Here is an 18,882-nt window from a genome sequence, read left to right on the forward strand (position 1 = left end):
GCTTAAGTGTTACTGTCATGCGCTTCCACGTGAAGAGACCACCAAACAGGCTTTGTGTGAGCAATAAAGCTTTTTAACCATCTGGGTGCAAGCGGGCTGAGTCTGAAAAAAGAGTCAGCGAAGGGAGATAGGGGTGGGGCCATTTTATAGGATTTGGGTGGGTAGTGAAAAATTACAGTCAAAGGGGGTTTTTCTCTTGCAGGCAGAGGCGGGGGTCACAAGGTGCTCAGTGGGGGAGGTTCTGAGCCAGGAGAAGGAATTTCACAATGTTAATCGCTCAGTTAAGGTGGGGCAGGAACAAATCACAATGGTGGAATGTCATCAGTTAAGGCAGGAACCAGCAATTTTCACTTCTTTTGTGATTCTTCACTTGCTTCAGGCCATCCGGATGTATTCGTGCAGGTCACAGGGGATATCATGGCTTAGCTTGGGCTCAGAGGCCTGACAGTTACATCACCTGTGTGTGAGGCCCAGTGATAAGCCACTCTTCCTTTTGTGCACAGGGTCCAAGCAAAAGATGAAAAGTCACATCACCGAGGTGCTGGGCTTACAGAATTGTCTCAATCTCTTCTATGGTCAAAGCCAATTTAAAGACATAAATCATATTAGCTGCTCTGCCTAGGGAGCAACCTTTTTTTGTTTCTTTACTTCTCTAATAAACTTGGTTTCACTTTACTGAATGGACTCACCTTTACTTCTTTCTTTCTTGCATGAGGTCCAAGAACTCTTTCTTGGGGTGTGAATCAAAAGCCCTTTCCAGAACAGCTTTTTGGCAAACTATAAAGGGACTATACTGGGGAGAAATCTGACCCAAAGGAAGTAACTACAGCACCAATTAGCCCACTTTGGGTAACTAGTGGGGTACATTTTTTTCACGCACGTCCATGTGAAGAGACCACCAAACAGGCTTTGTGTGAGCAATGAAGCTTTTTAATCACCTGGGTGCAGGTGGGCTGAGTCTGAAAAGAGAGTCAGTGAAGGGAGATAGGGGTGGGGCCATTTTATAGGATTTGGGTAGGTAGTGGAAAATTACAGTCAAAGGGGTTTGTTCTCTGGTTGGCAGAGGTGGGGGTCACAAGGTGCTCAGTGGGGGAGCTTTTGAGCCAGGATGAGCCAGGAGAAAGAATTTCACAAGGTAATGTCATCAGTTAAGGCAGGAACTGGCCATTTTCACTTCTTTTGTGATTCTTCACTTGCTTCAGGCCATCTGGATGAATATGTGCAGGCTTGGGCTCAGAGCCCTGACGTTTATTAATATTTTCTTATATTAATAAGAAAAATAAATAGTGTTGAAGTGTTGGGGCGGTGAAAATTTTTGGGAATGGTATGGAGAGATAATGGGCGATGTTTCTCAGGGCCGCTTTGAGTAGGATTAGGGGCAGTGTGGGAACCTAGAGTGTGAGAGATTAAGCTGAAGGAAGATTTTGTGGTAAAGGGTGATATTGTGGGGTTGTTAGAAGGAGCATTTGTAATATAGAATGATTGGTGATGGCCTGGATGTGGTTTTGTATGAATTGAAAAACTAAACAGAAGACACAAAGTCTGAATAAGAGAAGGAGAAAAACAGGTATCAAAGGACTAAGAATTGGGAGGACCCAGGACATCCAATTAGAAAGTGTCCAAGGGGGTTCAGCATAATTACTCACTTTGTTGGCAAGTTTTTGGGCTCTATCCTTGACAGAGTCCTCCTTTTTAAGTCAGAGGCTGAGTTTGGTGAGGTGTGTTTTTAAAAGACTATTAGTCTGTTCTACCTTTCCTGAAGATTGAGGACGGTAGGGAGTATGAAGTTTCCACTGAATACCAAGAGCCTGAAAAACTGCTTAGGTGATTTGACTAATAAAGGCTGGTCCATTATTGGACTATATAGAGGTGGGAAAGCCAAACCAAGGAATTATGTCTTACAGAAGGGAAGAAATGACCACAGTGGCCTTTTCAGACCCTGTGGGAAAGGCCTCTACGCATCCAGTGAAAGTGTCTACCCAGACCAAGAGGTATTTTAGTTTCCTGACTTGGGGCATGTAAGTAAAGTCAATTTGCCAGTCCTGGGCAGGGGCAAATCCCTGAGCCTGATATGAGGGAAGGGAGGGGGCCTGAAAAATCCCTGAGGAGTAGTAGAATAGCAGATGGAATACTGAGACTTGATTTCCTTGAGGACAGATTTCCACGATGGAAAGGAAATGAGAGGTTCTAAGAGATGGGCTAGTGGCTTGTAACCTACATGGAAGAGGTTATGAAATGATGACAGAATAGAATAGGCCTGTGAGGCTGGAAGGACATATTTTCCTTGGTCTAAGAACCATTTGCCTTGTGTGGGAAGAGATTCATAGATGGAAGTTTCAGTGAGGGAGTAGGTGGGAGTGACTGATGAGAAGAAGAAAAACTGGCCGTGAGGGACAGAAGTTGGAATGCTAGCTGCTTCTTTAGCTACCTCAGCAGTATAAGCATTGTCCTGAGCTATGAGATCTGACATCTTCTGATGGCCCTTGCAGTGAATGACTCCAGCTTCCTTTGGAAGTAAAGTGGCCTTGAGAAGAGTTTTTATTAAAGAGGCATTAATGATGGAGGACGCTTCATAGCGAGGAAACCTTTTTCAGCCCATATAACAGCAGGGTGGTGCAGGATATGGAAGGCATATTTAGAGTCAGTATAAATATTCATGCATCATCCCTTTGCGAGAGTGAGGGCTCAAGTTAAGGCAATGAGTTCGGCTTGCAGAGAGCTAGTGGAGGAGGGCAGAGTTGTAGCCTCAATGATAGATGTGGAAGATACTATAGCATAGCCTGCCTTTGCTGGTGAGTGGCGATTAGGCCTGGAGATTAGGTTTATCGATTGCCATAGATAAACCAAGTGTGATTAGAGTGAGGAACAAGAAAGAAGGAAATATGGGGAAATGGAGTGAATGTCAGGTGGATCAGAGAGATATAGTCATGGGGGTCAGGTGTGGTATCCGGAATAATGTGGGAGGCTGAATTGAAGTCTGGGCCAGGAACAGTGGTAATTGTGGGAGGTTCAACAAAGAGTGAGTATAGCTGAAGGAGCTGGGGAGCAGAAAGTATATGTGTCAGCTGTGAGGAAGAAAATAGATTTTGGAAGTTATGATAACTGTAGAGAGTGAGTTGAGCATAGTTTGTGATTTTGAGGGCCTCTAAAAGTATTAAAGCAGTGGCAGCTGCTGCACACAGACATGAGGGCTAGGCTAAAACAGTAAGGTCAATTTGTTTGGACAGAAAGGCTACAGGGCACAGTCCCAGCTCTTCTGTAAGAACTCTGACCACACAGCCCTGCACTTCAGCTGTGTGTAATGAAAAGTGAGTGATGAGTTAGGGAGAGCTAGTGTGGGAGCTGTTTTTTAAGGAATGGAAAGGGGAGTGGGGAAAGGATTTAGGATCTATAGGGTAAGCTATGTTTGCTTTTGTGAGTTTATATAATGGTTTAGTCAGGATGCTAAAACTAGGTATCCAAAGGCAGAAGTACCTAACCATGCCTAGGAAGGAAAGGAGTTGTTTCATAGAAGGGGTTGGGGTTTGGGAGATTGGCTGGACATGATTAGCAGGGAGAGCTTGTGTGTTTTCATGAAGAATTATGCCGAGATAGGTAACAGATGAGGAATAAATTTGGGCTTGACTGAAGTAATGGAGGCTGTCCATGAAGCCTTGCAGCAGTACAGCCCAGGTAATTTGCTGAGCCTGATGGGTGTCATGGTCAGTCCAAATGAAAGTGAAGAGAGGCTGGGATGAAGGGTGCAAAGGAATAGTTAAGAAAGCATGTTTGAGATCCAGAACAGAATAATGGGTTGTGAAGGGGTTGTGGAGGGAGGTATTGAGGATAGGAGAGTATATGGGTTTGGCTCCACAGGGTGGATAGGCAAAACAATTTGGTTGATAAGCTGCAGATCCTGAACTAACTTGTAAGACTTGCCTGGTTTTTGGACAGGTAGAATAGGGAAATTGTAAGGAGAGTTTATGGGCTTTAAAAGACCATGCTGTAACAGGTGAGTAATAACAGGCTTTAATCCTTTTAAAGAGTACTGTGGGATGGGATATTGGCATTGAGCGGGGTAGGGGTGGTTAGGTTTTAATGGGATGATAAGGGGTGCATGATTGGTTGCCAAGGAGGGAGTAGAGGTGTCCTATACTTGTGGATTAAGGTGAGGAGAAACAAGGGGAGGATGCAAAGGAGGCTTTGAACTGGGGAAAAGGGCAGCAATGAGGTGTGGCTGTAGCCTAGGAATAGTCAGGGAAGCAAATAATTTAGTTAAAATGCCTAGACTTGATAAGGGAACAGGGCAGGTGGGGATAACTAAAAAGGAGTGCATAAAAGAATATTGTCCAAGTTGGCACCAGAGTTGGGGAGTTTTAAGAGGTTTAGAAGCCTGGCTGTCAATACCCACAACAGTTATGGAGGCAAGGGAAACAGGCCCTTGAAAAGAAAGTAATATGGAGTGGGTAGCCTCCCTATTGATTAAGAAGGGGACCGACTTACCCTCCACTGTAAGAGTTACCCAAAGTGTCTGTGATGGTCCAGGAGGCTTCCGAGGCAATCAGGCAGCATCAGTCTTCAGCCGCTAAGCCGAGAAGATATGGGAAGGAGTCAGTCAGAGCCTTGGGCCAATTGGACAGTCCAATTTCCAGTGGGGTCCTGCACAGATGGAACATGGCTTAGGAGGAATCCTGGGCTGTGGGCGTTCCTTGGCCCAGTGGCCAGATTTCCAGCACTTGAAGTAAGATCCTGGGGGAGGAGGTCCTGAAGGAATGCCTGACCGCTGTGGCTTAGGCGTTTTGAGGTTCTTGTGTGCTGGATATGTGGCTGGAGTTTCTCTCACAGAAGAGGCAAGTAATTCCAACTCTTCTCTATTATTGTACACCTTGAAGGTAAGGTTAATTAAGTCCTGTTGCGGGGTTTGAGGGCCAGAATTTAATTTTTGGAGTTTTATTTAATGTTGGGAGCAGATTGGGTAATAAAATGCATATTGAGAATAAGATGGCCTTCTGACCTTTCAGGGTCTAGGGCTGTAAAGCGTCTAAGGGTTGTTGCCAAACGGGCCATGAACTGGGCTGGGTTTTTATATTTGATGAAAAAGAGCCTAAACGCTAACTGATTTGGGAGAGGTTGGATAAAGAAAAAGGAGCATTAACCTTGACTATGCCTTTAGCTCCAGCAACCTCTTTAAGAGGAAATTGCTAGGCAGGTAGGGGAGGGCTAGTCACGAAACAAAACTGTAAGCCAGACCGGGTATGAGGAGGGGAGGTGATAAAAGGATTATAGGGTTGGGGAGCAGAGGCTGAGGAAGAATTGGGACCAGGCTCAGCCTGGCAAGGAGCAGCCTGGGGAGGAGAGGACAGATGGATCTGTAGAAAAGGATTCAAAAGACTCAGTGATGCTTGGGGTTGGGACTGAAGGGACAGGCGGGAGGGAAGGAAGGAGGATTTGGGATGAGTCACATTGGGAACGGAGACTAGGGAGGGGCCAATGTGTAAAAGAATGCCTGGACGTCAGGCATCTCAGATCATTTGCCCATTTTTCGACAAAAATCATCCAGGTCTTATAAAATGGAGAAATCAAAAGTGCCATTTTCTGACTATTTAGAATCATTATCGAGTTTGTACTGGGGCCAAGCAGTGTTGCAGAAGAAAATAAGACACTTAGGTTTTAGGTCAGGCGAGAATTGAAGAGGTTTTAAGTTTTTGAGAACACAGGATAAGGGAGAGGAAGGAGGAATGGAGGGTGGAAGGTTGCCCATAGTGAAGGAGGGAAGCCCAGAAAAAAGGGAGGGTAGCGACACGGAGAAGGGGTGGGTAGTGAGCAGCCCTGGGCTGCAATGTGGGTGAGCAGCCAAAGCAGGCATCCCCACAATTGACTTGCCACTAAGGAAATCTGGGCGAATGACCAAGGCAGGCATCTCTGTGGTGATCAGACACCAATGGAGTGTGGGTGAATAATCAGGCAGGCATCCCAGCAGTGATTAAACACCAAGGGAAGACTGTCTTCCCGAGTCTGTGACCGGCGCCGGAGTTTTGGGTCCACAGATAAAAGTGTCTCCTTTGTCTCTACTAGAGAGGAAAAAACTGGAATTGGAAGGACAGGGAGATTGAAGGGTAGCAGGAGAGGGAGATTGAAGGGTAGCAAGAGAGGCTGGAGAAGAGAGTGAAAAGACCGCTTACCTGATTTGAAATTGGTGAGATGTTCCTTGGGCTGGTTGATCTGAGGACCAGAGGTCGTAGGTGGATCTCTTTATGGAGTGAGAGTGAGGACAGGGGACCGGTCTCCCAAAGGAGTCCTCCTATCCTGGGTCTTCGGCACCAAATGTCATGTGCATCTGTGTAAAGAGACCAGCAAACAGGCTTTGTGTGAGCAACAAGGCTGTTTATTTCACCTGGGAGCAGGCGGGCTGAGTCCAAAAAGAGAGTCAGTGAAGGGAGATGGGGTGGGGTTATTTTATAGGATTTGGGTAGGTAGTGGAAAATTACAGTCAAAGGGGGTTATTCTCTGGCAGTCAGGGGTGGGGGTCACAAGGTGCTCAATGGGGGAGGTTCTGAGCCAGGAGAAGGAATTTCACAAGGTAATGTCATCAGTTAAGGCAGGAACAGGCCATTTTCACTTCTTTTGTGATTCTTCACTTGCTTCAGGCCATCTGGATATATACATGCAGGTCACAGGGGATATGATGGCTTAACTTGGGCTCAGAGGCCTGACAAAAATCAAGAAAAATACTTCAGTCAACTGAGAAAAAACCTTTTTCCAACAAAACAACATCCAAGAAAGAAAAACATTAAGGCCTTTTTTTTTTTTTTTTTTTTGAGACAGAGTCTCACTGTGTCACCCAGGCTGGAGTGCAGTGGCACAATCTTGGCTCACTGCAACCTCTGCCTCCTGGATTCAAGCAATTCTCCTATCTCAGCCTCCTGAGTAGCTGAGACTACAGGTGCATGCTACCACACCCGGCTAATTTTTGTATTTTTAATAGAGACAGGGTTTCACCATATTGGTCAGGCTGGTCTCAAACTCCTGACCTCAGGTGATACATCCACAAGACCTTTTAAATATACTTATAACTTGGATGTCCACTTTTAATTAAGCTGATCACTCTTTAAGAAAATTCTTTTATTACTTATAAGTATAAAATATTACTTATAAGTATAAAATATTACTTATACTTATAAGTATAAAAATCCCTTATTACTTAACTTTAGCCATGCCAAGCAGCCATTATTTCTGGCTTCCAAATTTTATTAAAGGTTCAGAGAAAGGAGAATCGAAGGCAGTTCATAAAGGAAAAAAGAATTAGCCAAATGCAAAAGTCACAGAGACATCAAACCAGAAAGAACTCACTTTCTAAGCCAGGATTATACCCCAGACAACCATTGTAATATCGCAAAGGCTAGAACAAAACATTACCACTGTCAGGCCTCTGAGCCCAAGCTAAGCCATCATATCCCCTGTGACCTGTACATATACATCCAGATGGCCTGAAGCAAGTGAAGAATCACAAAAGAAATGAAAATGGCCAGTTCCTGCCTTAACTGATGACATTACCTTGTGAAATTCCTTCTCCTGGCTCAGAAGCTCCCTCACTGAGCACTTTGTGACCCCCGCCCCGCCCGCCAGAGAACAACCCCCTTTGACTGTAATTTTCCATTACCTACCCAAATCCTATAAAACAGCCTCACACCTACCTCCCTTCACGGACTCTCCTTTCGGACTCAGCCCGCTTGCACCCAGGTGATTAGAGCGCTTTATTGTTCACACAAAGCCTGTGTGGTGGTCTCTTCACACGACAGCCCTGTGGTGATGGGTCTTGCTCCCAAAGACTTAAAACCAGATGGAGGCCTCCAGCAAAGTTTGCTACAGACCATACAGCGCACAAAGCACACCAGACTGGCTACAGCTTAAGATCAGCCTCACAAATTTTTTCTCACAATAAAAACTCTACAGAAGATATAAACAGTGATGTTCATCATTCCTGGATCAACAGAATGTCCTCCAAAGAGAAAAAAAAGAAAACACGCTTAAAAGTCAACTACTGGCTGTGTGTGTGGCTCATGCCTGTAATCCCAGCACTTTGGGAGGCCAAGGTGGGTGGCTCACCTGAGGTCAGGAGTTTGAGACCAGCCTGGCCAACATGGCGAAACCCTGTCTGTACTAAAAATACAGAAATTAGCCAGGCGTGGTGACGCACGCCTGTATCCCAGCTACTCATGGAGGCTGAGGCAGGAGAATCACTTGAACTCGGGGAGCAGAGGTTGCAGTGAGCCGAGATTGCACCACTGCACTCCAGCCTAGGTGACATAAGTGAAACTCTATCTCAAAAAAAAAAAAAAGAAAAGTCAACCCTGACAAGGTAGAAAAAAAAGAAAAGATGCCTGGGGAAGAACGTTTTATTCTTATGCAAATGGGCTTCTCTACCAGAGAGAGAAACTTCATTGCTCTCTAATAAAGTGGGATCTTTTGGCTGGGGGAGGGGAAGCCTCTATGGATGCATAGCAGGGAGTGCTGGCAAGCCTGGCATCGGGCACCCTGTAACCATGCACTCCAGCCCTAGTTGGGAGTGGTGTGGGGAAGCTGCCATTCCCTGGTCCATCCTCCACATACCTGCAGCCATTGGGGTGGGGTGGTGTGCACTTTCAAAGGAGGTCTGAAGAGAAAAAGGCTTAGAAGTAAAAGGAAAGAAGGTTTTTGAGTTTGTATGGTACTCACCCTTCCTCAAGCCCCACGTCTGGAAACCAAAAATGTTATAGGAAAAAAAACAGTTTCTTGTAAAACTACCAGGAAATATTAGGTTCACAGACACATAGAGGGGCGAGGAGCAGAATTTATTAGGCAAAAAGGAAAAAGAAAAAACAACTCAATAAAGTGAGATGGGGTCCTGCTAACAAGCTCTCCACCTCACTGATTGAATTCCAGGTCCCCATACAGGAACAGGAGAGGCCAGGAACCTCCTCCTGCAGATGATGTGAACTTCCTGAGGCTCTGCCCCATCCTCCCCATGCATAGGCCGGTTTGAGATTCTCTGAGGACTCATTTTTACTTGGCTGTCTCAATACATAGGCATTAGCCTTGGAAACTGACTTCTAGAAATCTGCTATGCAATTACAAACATTTAAACAAATATTTTATCATTTAATCTCTGTGGTTTTCTTTTTTTTTTCCTTTTTTCTTGAGAGAGACTATCTCTGTCACTCAGGGTGGAGCGCAGTGGCACAATCACAGCTCATTGCAGCCTCAACAATCTAGGCTCAAGCACTTTTGCTACCTCAGCCTCTGAGCAGCAGAGATCGCAGGCATGTGCCACCATGCTCAGCTAATCTCCCATTTTTCTTTTTGTAGAGATAAGGTTTCACTATGTAGCATAGGCTGGTCTCGCATGTCATTCGCATAGCCCGTGAAAAAGCTGGCCCTCCTACTCTAGCCCTTTAATATGCAAAGGGAGGGCATCATGGATGTTCTACACATGTGGAGATATGTGGGGGTGGCCATGTTGCCAGGAACATTTGGGGCAAGGGCAAGAAGGCCACGAGGGAATTGCCAAATTGGGTGGACCAAGTTTCTAAGGGCCTGCATTTGTATATGAAAGGTTGCCAGTCTGGCTGTAAGAGCCGGGGCTATACAAGAAACTTTTCCAGAGATGCTTCAAAATATGAAAACTTCCCAAGGACCTATTTTCCTCTAATCTGCCTAAAATAATTTCTTAATAACTCCTACCACACAGTGCTAGGATTACAGGCATGAGCCACTACCTGCAGACTGAGGTTTTATTTTTATATCAAAATATAAAAATAGCATTAGCCAGGCACGGTGGCTCCTGCCTGTAATCCCAGCACTTTGGGAGGCCAAGGCGGGCAGTTCATGAGGACAGGAGTTCGAGACCAGCCTGACCAACGTGGTGAAACCCCATCTCTACTAAAAATACAAAATTAGACAGGCATGGTGGCACACACCTGTAATCCTAGCTACTCAGGGGGCTGAGGCAGGAGAATTGCTTGAACCTGGGAGGCAGAAATTGCAGTGAGCCAAAATTGTGCCAGTGCACTCCAGCGTGGGTGACAGAGCAAGGCTCCATCTCAAAAAAAAAAAAAAAAAAGGAAAAAAAAAAAGAAAAAATTAGCCGGGTATAGTGGCACATGCCTGTAATCCCAGCTACTCTGGAGACTGAGGCAGGAGAATCACTTGAACCTGGGAGGCGGAGGTTGTGGTGAGCCGAAATTGCACCATTGTACTCCAGTCTGGGTAACAAGAGCAAAACTCCATCTCAAAAAACAAAACAAAACAAAAAAAAGAAAGCAAATTCAAATAAATAAAAATAACAAAATATCATGTAGTATAGATAATATGACCAGAAAGAAAAAAAAGGCTTAGCTTTCCTAACTTTAAGTTGCATTAGTACTATAGTACTAATAGAATATCCTTAGTGAAGACTATTCTATTTCCATAAAAATTCAACATAAGATAATTTTCAGGTTTTAGAAACTGATGAATAACATAAAAATATAGAAAGGCAGCAATGTGTTCCCATGATGTAGTATTTTTGCGGGACAATCAGAGATGGGAGAGACTGAACAGAGTTCAGGAAAGCCTTTATTAAGGTGATCACCTGGCTCAGGAGGACTAGAGTCCAGGAAAGTCTGAGCCCCGGACAAAGAAAGCAGCCGCCTTTTAAGCAGTCAGCGGCCAGGAGCTACATGATGCAGGAAGCATACTTACAGACGCAAGAACAAAGGCAGTTGATCAGTCTTTTACATTTATCTATACTACATGTTGCACACCCTTGGGAAACCATGCTTCTGTAACATATGCTTACCAACTTTGTAACTCTGCAGCTGCACTAGGGAGGTGAAGCAGGAACTCATTGAACCTCAAGGAATGTGAAACTGGTGAGTACAGATAAGGCTCTCTGAGCACAGAAGGAAAAACAGGCAGTTAGTATTCTCTAACTTAGACTATGGGTGGGGTGGGGTGAGGGGCTACAATACACTTAGCTTTTGAAGGAAAAAGTAAAAATTTCTCGGTTGTCTTTGATTATACTTGTAAAATTGATGAATTCCTTCTTCAGTATTACTTGAAATAAAAACTGAGCAAATACAGCAAAATACATTTTAAAGTTAATCTCATGTCAAAATAGACACAGAAGTTCTAATAAAATAAATGGAATCCAGAAATGTATTAAAAATAATATGTTGTATATATATGTATTGTATTATTAGAATGTCAGTGCAATTAAAGATGGAAAATATGTTGTTTAATTACATGAAAAGTTTAAAAAGTGACCATTCTCTGTGATTCTGAAAGCAGGAATTGTCTAAACAGATGTGTTTTTGCATCGACATTTACCTACACATATTTTATATGACATCTATCTATTCTTTATCCATTCATAGAATGTATAAAAAAAGAATGGATTTAAAATGAATAGCATCTGATAAAAGAAGCACTTAAATGTATTATGAAAGTTACCTTATTACATAGTGTCCGGATACTTATATGTTCACTCAGAAATTATAAGATTGTATCAACTCTTCCAGATAATCTAAGAAAATATTTTTAAAATATGTGGCGAAGGTTATTAGTTAAAAATAAGAGAGAATACATTTATTTGCACAGATAATGAAAACACTTTTTAAACTGGATAGAAAATACAAAAAGTGTGACTGAAAAATGCAGATAATGTACATTATCTAAAAAATAAACAACTCAGTGCTATAAGATTTATGCAGCATAGAGAAATTATATACAAATATCAACTATTTATATGTACTTTTTTGAGACAGGGTCTCACTCCATTACCCAGGCTGGAGTGCAGTGGCTTGATCATGGCTCACTGCAGCCTCAATCCCCTGGGCTCAGGTGATTCTCCCATCCCAGCCTCTTAATTGGCTGACACTACAGGTGTATGATACCTCGCCCAGCTAATTTTCTGTACTTTTTTGTAGAAATGAGGTTTCGCCACGTTTCCCAGGCTGAACTCAAACTCCTGAGCTCAAGCAACCTGCCTGCCTAGGCTTCCCAAAGTGCTGAAACTACAGGCATTAGAAACCATGCCCTGCCTAAATATGGATATTTTAAATAACTTCAGTGTGAAATACTAAACATAGTTCAAAATGTATTTTACTTCTATGCAATGAGTTGAACAAACATTCAAGAGCTAAATGATGAGTAAAAACAAGGCCCAACAACCAGGGGCATGACAATGCAAACAGCTAATGTGTGGAGAACTCTTGCTTTGCCAACCTGTGTTTCAAAGCATTTTAAATATTTTTGCTCATTAAATCCTCATCAGCAAAAACTCTGTAAGTTTAATTATTCCCCATGTCACAGACAAGTGACTGAAGGAAAAAAAAATCAGGGACTTCTCCAAGACCACCCATATAGGGAGTGGTTGAGCTAAGGTGTGCTCTGACCTCCTCTTCTCTGCTTCTCTTGAATAGACAGTGCTATCATTCATTGACTAAAAAAAACTACTCTTGGCCAGGCATGGTGGCACATGCCTGTAATCCTTTGGGAGGCCAAGGTGGGCAGATCACAAGGTCAGGAGATCAAGATCATCCTGGCCAACATGGTGAAACCCTGTCTCTACTAAAGATACAAAAATTAGCTGGGTGTGGTGGCACATGCCTGTAGTCCCAGCTACTTGGGAGGCTGAGGCAGGACAATTGCTTGAACCCAGGAGGCGGAGGTTGCAGTGAGCCAAGATTGTGCCACTGCACTCCAGCCAGGTGATGGAGCAAGACTCTGTCAAAAACAAAAACAAAAAAACTACTCTTTGAGCACCTGCCATGGACCAAGCACTGTGATTGGCACTAGGAACATAGTGGTAAACTAGACACAGCTCCCAAGAGCAAAGACATAAAGAAGTAAACAGCAAACCCCAAGATCATTTCAGAGAATGTGAAGTGCCAGGACATGCTGCTGTTATAAAGAATGTGTGTGCACTGGGATACTGGGGGTGGGCTCTAGTTAAAATGAGGTGGGTAAAACAAAGCTTCCCAGGGAGAGCCAGAGCTGAGCCAGGCCTGGAGGCTCCTATCAGTGTGAGAATGTGGTTATATTCTGTCTCAGTTTCTTTGTATGCAGCCCTTAAAATCTTTGGAATGTCTGATATGAGAAATGTCTTTTGTATGCTAATGAGATTACTGCTTTCCAGGGGCTTCTGGACAGCCTCAGGATGGGGATTTGTTGCCAGAAAAACCAATCATGTAATAGAGACTTAAAACTTTCAGCTTAACCCCTTATCTCCTGGGATGTTAGAGGAGCTATCTTGCTTTTGTAAAAGTAAAAATAGTACCTTACACCATTCAAATGAATAGATAAATTGTTCAAAAAAGGGGCATATCATTGAAAAGTTCCTCCGCCCCAGCCTGACTACTTAAAGTACTCATTAGGGGAAGTTTTTCTGGTATCCTTCTGAAATTGCTTTCTGTCTTTCCATGCATACCATCCTTAGCAAAGGGCACACTCTTTTTTTTGAGATGGAGTCTTGCTCTGTCTCCCAGGCTGGAGTGCAGTGGCCTGATCTCGGCTGACTACAACCTCCACCTCCTGGGTTCCAGCGATTCTCCCGCCTCAGCATCCCAAGTAGTTGGGATTATAGGCACCTGCCACCACACCCAGCTAATTTTTTGTATTTTTAGTACAGATGGGGTTTCACCATGTCAGCCAGGCTGGTCTTGAACCCCTGACCTCAAGTGATCTGCCTACCTCTCCCAAAGTGCTGGGATTACAGGTGTGAGCCACCATGCTCGGCCTGGGCACACTCTTAAACCAATCTGTAATCTCTGTTCCTGAGGTTTTAGTAACCTGATATTTCTCTCCTGTTGGAGACAACCCTGAAGATGAGTTTTCACCTCAGAGAACAGACCAACAAAAGGTCAAGTGTGCTTAAAAAAGCTGGTGGGGGGGAGTTGTGTCCAGAAAGGGCAGGCTGTCCATACATTTAGGGGCATCAGTGTGACTGTCTTTGCAATTAGGAGCCAGGCCCCAGAGAGCTTCCCACTGCATGTGTGTTTGACCTATGCTGGGCCCTGATGTTGATTCGTTTCCTCCACTGGGCAGGTGGCTCATGGTTGGGATATTATATCCAGGAGAATGTTCCAGGCCAGCCCCCAGTCAACTTAAAATAATCAAAAAGGTCAGAATCAAATTCGAAACAAATTTATTCAAGGTCATATATTGAGGATCACTTCAATAAGGATACATTTAAATTGCCCTGAATATATATTCTGATTAGCAGCCATTACAAGTGGGTATTTCTGCAAAAATGGGAAGGCCGTTCTTAAGTTGTTTACTAAAAATTTACATTAAAATACATAAGCTATTGATTGGCTATATATTTTTCTGTGTTTTACAAATTTCCAAAAAAAGAAATAATGGGTGAGACAGCCAGTCAGAAACACAATGCAAGGTCCTCTGAACCAGCTACACCATGGTGGAGCCATGTGACCCCTGTGACCCAAAGCCCGGAGCAACAGGAGAACCACTAAAGAAGAAGAAACAGCTAGTTCCTGCCTTAACTGATTAACCAACCTTGCAACATTCCACCATTGTGATATGTTCCTGCCCTACCCTAACTAATCAATTGACTTTGTGATATCGTGCTTTGTAACCTCCCCCTACCTCATGACTGTGCACCTTGTGACATTCTTCCCCTGCCCGAAAAAAACTGCCCTAGCTGTAACTTTCCACTACCTACCTCAAACCTATAAAACCAGTTCCACTAACACCACCCTTCACTGACTCCCTTTTCGGACTCAGCCCACTTGCACCTGAGTGAATAAACAGCTTTGTTGCTCACACTAAGCCTGCTCAGGTGGTCTCTTATATGGATGCGCATAACACATAACATCTTTTTTTTTTTTTTTGAGACAGAGTCTCACTCTGTCGCCAGGCTGGAGTGCAGTGGCACTTTTTTTGGCTCACTGCAACCTCTGCCTCCTGGGTTCAGATTACAGGTGTGAGCCACCATGCCCAGCAACACATAACATCTTTAAACAATTGACCCTGGGCACAGGTGTGGAGTGAGACCGAAGTCCTAGACTCTCATGTTTCTGGACTTGATGAACTGTGCAGAACTCAGAGCTGAGACTGCCATGAGCTATTTTTCTTCTCTCACTCCCTTGCTCAGGTCACATGAACTACAGACAGGAAACAAATTCAAATTAGAAACTTGTCAACCCACAAAAATAATGCCTGAAGATGCCTTCCAGGAATCTGGCTCCTACCTCCTTTCCTCACCCTGCCATCAACTCGCCTTACACACACACACCCTGGATCACAAGAAAGACAAAACCATTCCACCAGTTACTGAGAGAGGAGCCACAGAAGGACCCAGAACCCCTGCATGGCCACCTTGGACCAGCCTAGAATGTACTAACAGCCATTGTTAGCACCCAGGAACTGTTTATTCCCATCTTCACACTACACTAAAGAATTTTTTTTTTTGAGATGGAGTCTCGCTGTGTACCCAGACTGGTGTTCAGTGGCTTGATCTCAGTTCATTGCAACCTCTGCCTCCCAGATTCAAGAGATTCTCCTGCCTCAGCCCCTCTTGTAGCTGGGATTACAGGTGCCTGCCACAATGCCTGGCTAATTTTTGTATGTTTTTTAGTACAGACAAGGTATCACCATGTTGGCCAGGCTGGTCTCGAACTCCTGACCTCAGGTGATCTGCCCACCTTGGCCTCCCAAAGTGCTGGGATTACAGGTGTGAGCCACTGGAAACCAGCCTGGCCAACATTGCGAAACCCCATCTCTACTAAAAATACAAAAATTAGCCGGGCATGGTGGCGCATGCCTGTAATCCCAGCTACTAGGGGTTTGAAGCAGGAGGATCACTTGAACCCGGGAGGTGGAGGTTGCAGGCATTCATAGTCACAGGATGAGATAGGAGACCAGCACAAGACACACTGCACCTAGCAATATGTCACAGTCTTCCCTGTGAGCAGGGCACAGGCAGAATAGAGGAGTCACATATTTAGGTCATGGATGCAGAGATTTGTCACAAAGGCCCTGTGGGTGGGGTCAAGAAAGGAGCTTCCCATCCCCTAGGTGTTGGGCCCAGCAACATATCACAATACCCAATACACAGGAAAAAAGTAGAGTCATATCACCTAGGTGCTGGGTCCAGTGATATTTCACAATTGTTCTTTGTGGCAGGTTCTAGTCACAACACTTAAGTGATGAAAAAGTAATATGTCATAACACCTTTCTGAACAGAGATGATGCAGGAGACTCACAATGTATGCAGAGACCAGGCACAAAAAAACAAAAACAAAAATAAGTCATGCCAGGCATGGTGGCTCACGCCTGTAATCCCAGCACTTTGGGAGGCTGAGGCAGACAGATCACAAGGTCAGGAGATTGAGACCATCTTGGCCAACATGGTGAAACTCTATCTCTACTAAAAATACAAAAATTAGGCTGGGCATGGTGACTCATACCTGTAATCCCTACACTTTGGGAGGCAGAGGTGGGTGGATCACCTTAGGGCTGGAGTTTGAGACCAGCATGACCAACATGGTGAAAGCCTATCTCTAGTAAAAATACAAAATTAGCCAGGTGTGGTGGCACATGCCTGTAATCCAAGTCACTTGGGAGGCTGAGGCAGGAGAATTGCTTGAACCCAGGAGGCACAGATTGCAGTGAGCCAAGATCGTGCCACTACAATCTACTCTGGTGACAGAGCGAGACTGTCTCAAAAAATAAATACAAAAAAAGTCCAATTTTGGGGCCAGGTGCGGTGGCTCACACCTGTAATCCCAGCACTTTGGGAGGTTGAGGCAGGTGGATCACCTGAGGTCAGGAGTTCGAGACCACCCTGGCCAACATGGCAAAACTCCATCTCTACTAAAAATACAAAAATTAGCCAGGCGTGGTGGCAGGTACCTGTAGTCCCAGCTACTGGGGGGGCTGAGGCAGGAGAATTGCTTTAACCCAGGAGGCGGAGATTTCAGTGAGCAGAGACATGCCATTGCACTCTAGCCTGGGCAACAGAGTGAGACTCCGTCTAAATGAAAAAAAAAAAAAAAAAAAAAGGTCACATTTTGTGCAGAGCCCAAACAGTAGAAGAGAGTCATATCACCCAAGTTCTGGGTCCAGAAATGTCACAGTACCCTCTGAGGGAAGACCCCTGGTAGAAAAGTCACATCATCTAGGTGAGAGGCTCAGAGATATGTCACAATGACCCTATGGGTAGGGCTCAGGAAGAAGAGAAAGATCACATAACCTAAGAGCTGGGCCCAGCTACATATCACAACCACCTAGTGGGCAAGGCCAAAATATGAGAAAAGAGTCTCATCACATAGATGCTAAACCAAGTGATATGTCACAATCCCCACTGTGGACAGGTCCCAGGAAGAAGAGGAGTCACATCATTAAGGTAATGGGCCCAGAGATATGTAACAATAACCCCTTGGAACAGGAACCAGGCAGAAGTATTACGTTCCCTGTGTGCTGATCCCAAGGATAAGTCACTCTCTTTTATGGGAGCATGGCAATGGCAGGAAAAAAGAGTCACATAATCTAGGTGCTGGGCCCAGAGATATGTCACAATCTCTCCTATAGGCAAAACCTAAGTAAGAGAGTCACATCACATAGATGATGGGTTCACAGATATGTCACTATGTCTGCCATGGGCAGGGTTCAAGAAGAAGGCTCATAGCACCTCGTTTCCGAGCCTGACAATATGTCACAATGCATGATGAGGAAAGGGGCAAGGCAAAAATGTAACATCACCTTGGTGTTTGGCCCAGCAGTATGTCACAATCTACATTGTGAGCAGAACCTAGGTAGAAGAGAAGAGGCACATCAGCTAGGTGTCAGGCCCAGTGATAGGTAACAATCCTTTCTGGAGCAGGGACCTGGTAGAAAGAGAGAGTCACATTACCTGGGTAATGGGTACACAGATAGGTCATAATGCTTCCTGTAGGCAGGACCCAGCAGGGAGAGTTACATCACCTGGATGTTGGACATAGCAATATGTCACAATGGCCCATGAAGGCAAGGCACAGGCAGGAGAGTCACTTAATCAAGTTGTGGGGCCCAGTAATATGTCACAATGCCCTCTATGGGCAATATTGAGGCAAAAATATGGATCACACAACTTAGGTGTTGGATTCAGCAATGTGTCACAATTCAATTTGTGGCCTGCAAACCAGGCAGGTGAGTCAAATCACTCAGGTGCTGGGCAGAGGTGTATGTCACAATCACAGTTGCAGAAGAATGTAGAGATAAAATTAACAATCCCACACATGTCCCATTTCTAGGTATTAGAGTCAATACTTTTTTTTTGAGATGGGGTCTCACTTTGTCACCCAGGCTGGAGTACAAGTGGTGCGATCTTGGCTCACTGCAACCTCCACCTCCTGGGTTTAAGTGATTCTCCTGCCTTGGTCTCCTAAATAGCTGGGACTACAGGCATGCACCACCACGCCTGGCTAATTTTTGTATTTTTAGTAGAGACGGGGTTTCACCTGACCTTGTGATCCACCTGCCTCGGCCTCCCAAAGTGTTGGGATTACAGGTGTGAGCCACCGCGTCTGGTGAGTCAAAACCTTTTGTTATGTTCAGTCTGAGTACACGAGTCACAGTCTCAGTGGTTGACTGGATACAGTGATGACAGCCTCAATTGTTGCTGGTTGACTGTGTCCCCTTAGCGGAGTCAAAGCTGCATGGGTATGCTGAATCTTGGTCTGAGAGTCACCAACCCACATTTGAACAAAATCCGTGTATGAGAGTCAATTTTCCAACTTTTGGCTATGTCCAGGTGTGATATTCAGTACTTCAACAGCTGTGCTCATGTGGAAAGATGACAATCTTTACTGTTGGCTGGGTGTGCATAGGAGTGTCACAATGTCACTTGTGCATTGCGCCCTGTTACAGAATTCTCTATACTAA

General features: G+C 44.6%; 1 long non-coding RNA gene across 4 annotated transcripts; it reads right to left on the minus strand.

The window, feature by feature from the left end:
• Positions 1-61: 61 nt before the first annotated feature.
• LOC134760701 (uncharacterized) lies at positions 62-18,170 on the minus strand. Of its 4 annotated transcripts, none has more exons than XR_010138584.1 (6): positions 17,722-17,864; positions 16,873-16,993; positions 10,796-10,888; positions 6,162-6,316; positions 4,483-4,638; positions 62-490 (listed from the first exon to the last, which is right to left on the minus strand). It is a non-coding gene; the product is annotated as an uncharacterized LOC134760701 (long non-coding RNA). The 4 variants fall into 4 exon arrangements; XR_010138586.1 differs by lacking the exon at positions 62-490 and adding an exon at positions 17,873-18,170 and having other exon boundaries at positions 3,257-4,638; positions 17,722-17,770; XR_010138583.1 differs by lacking the exon at positions 62-490 and having other exon boundaries at positions 3,257-4,638.
• Between the last annotated feature and the right edge of the window lie 712 nt (positions 18,171-18,882).

The sequence above is a fragment of the Pongo abelii genome, chromosome 20, assembly GCF_028885655.2.
Source record: "Pongo abelii isolate AG06213 chromosome 20, NHGRI_mPonAbe1-v2.0_pri, whole genome shotgun sequence".
NCBI classification, from domain to species: domain Eukaryota; kingdom Metazoa; phylum Chordata; class Mammalia; order Primates; family Hominidae; genus Pongo; species Pongo abelii.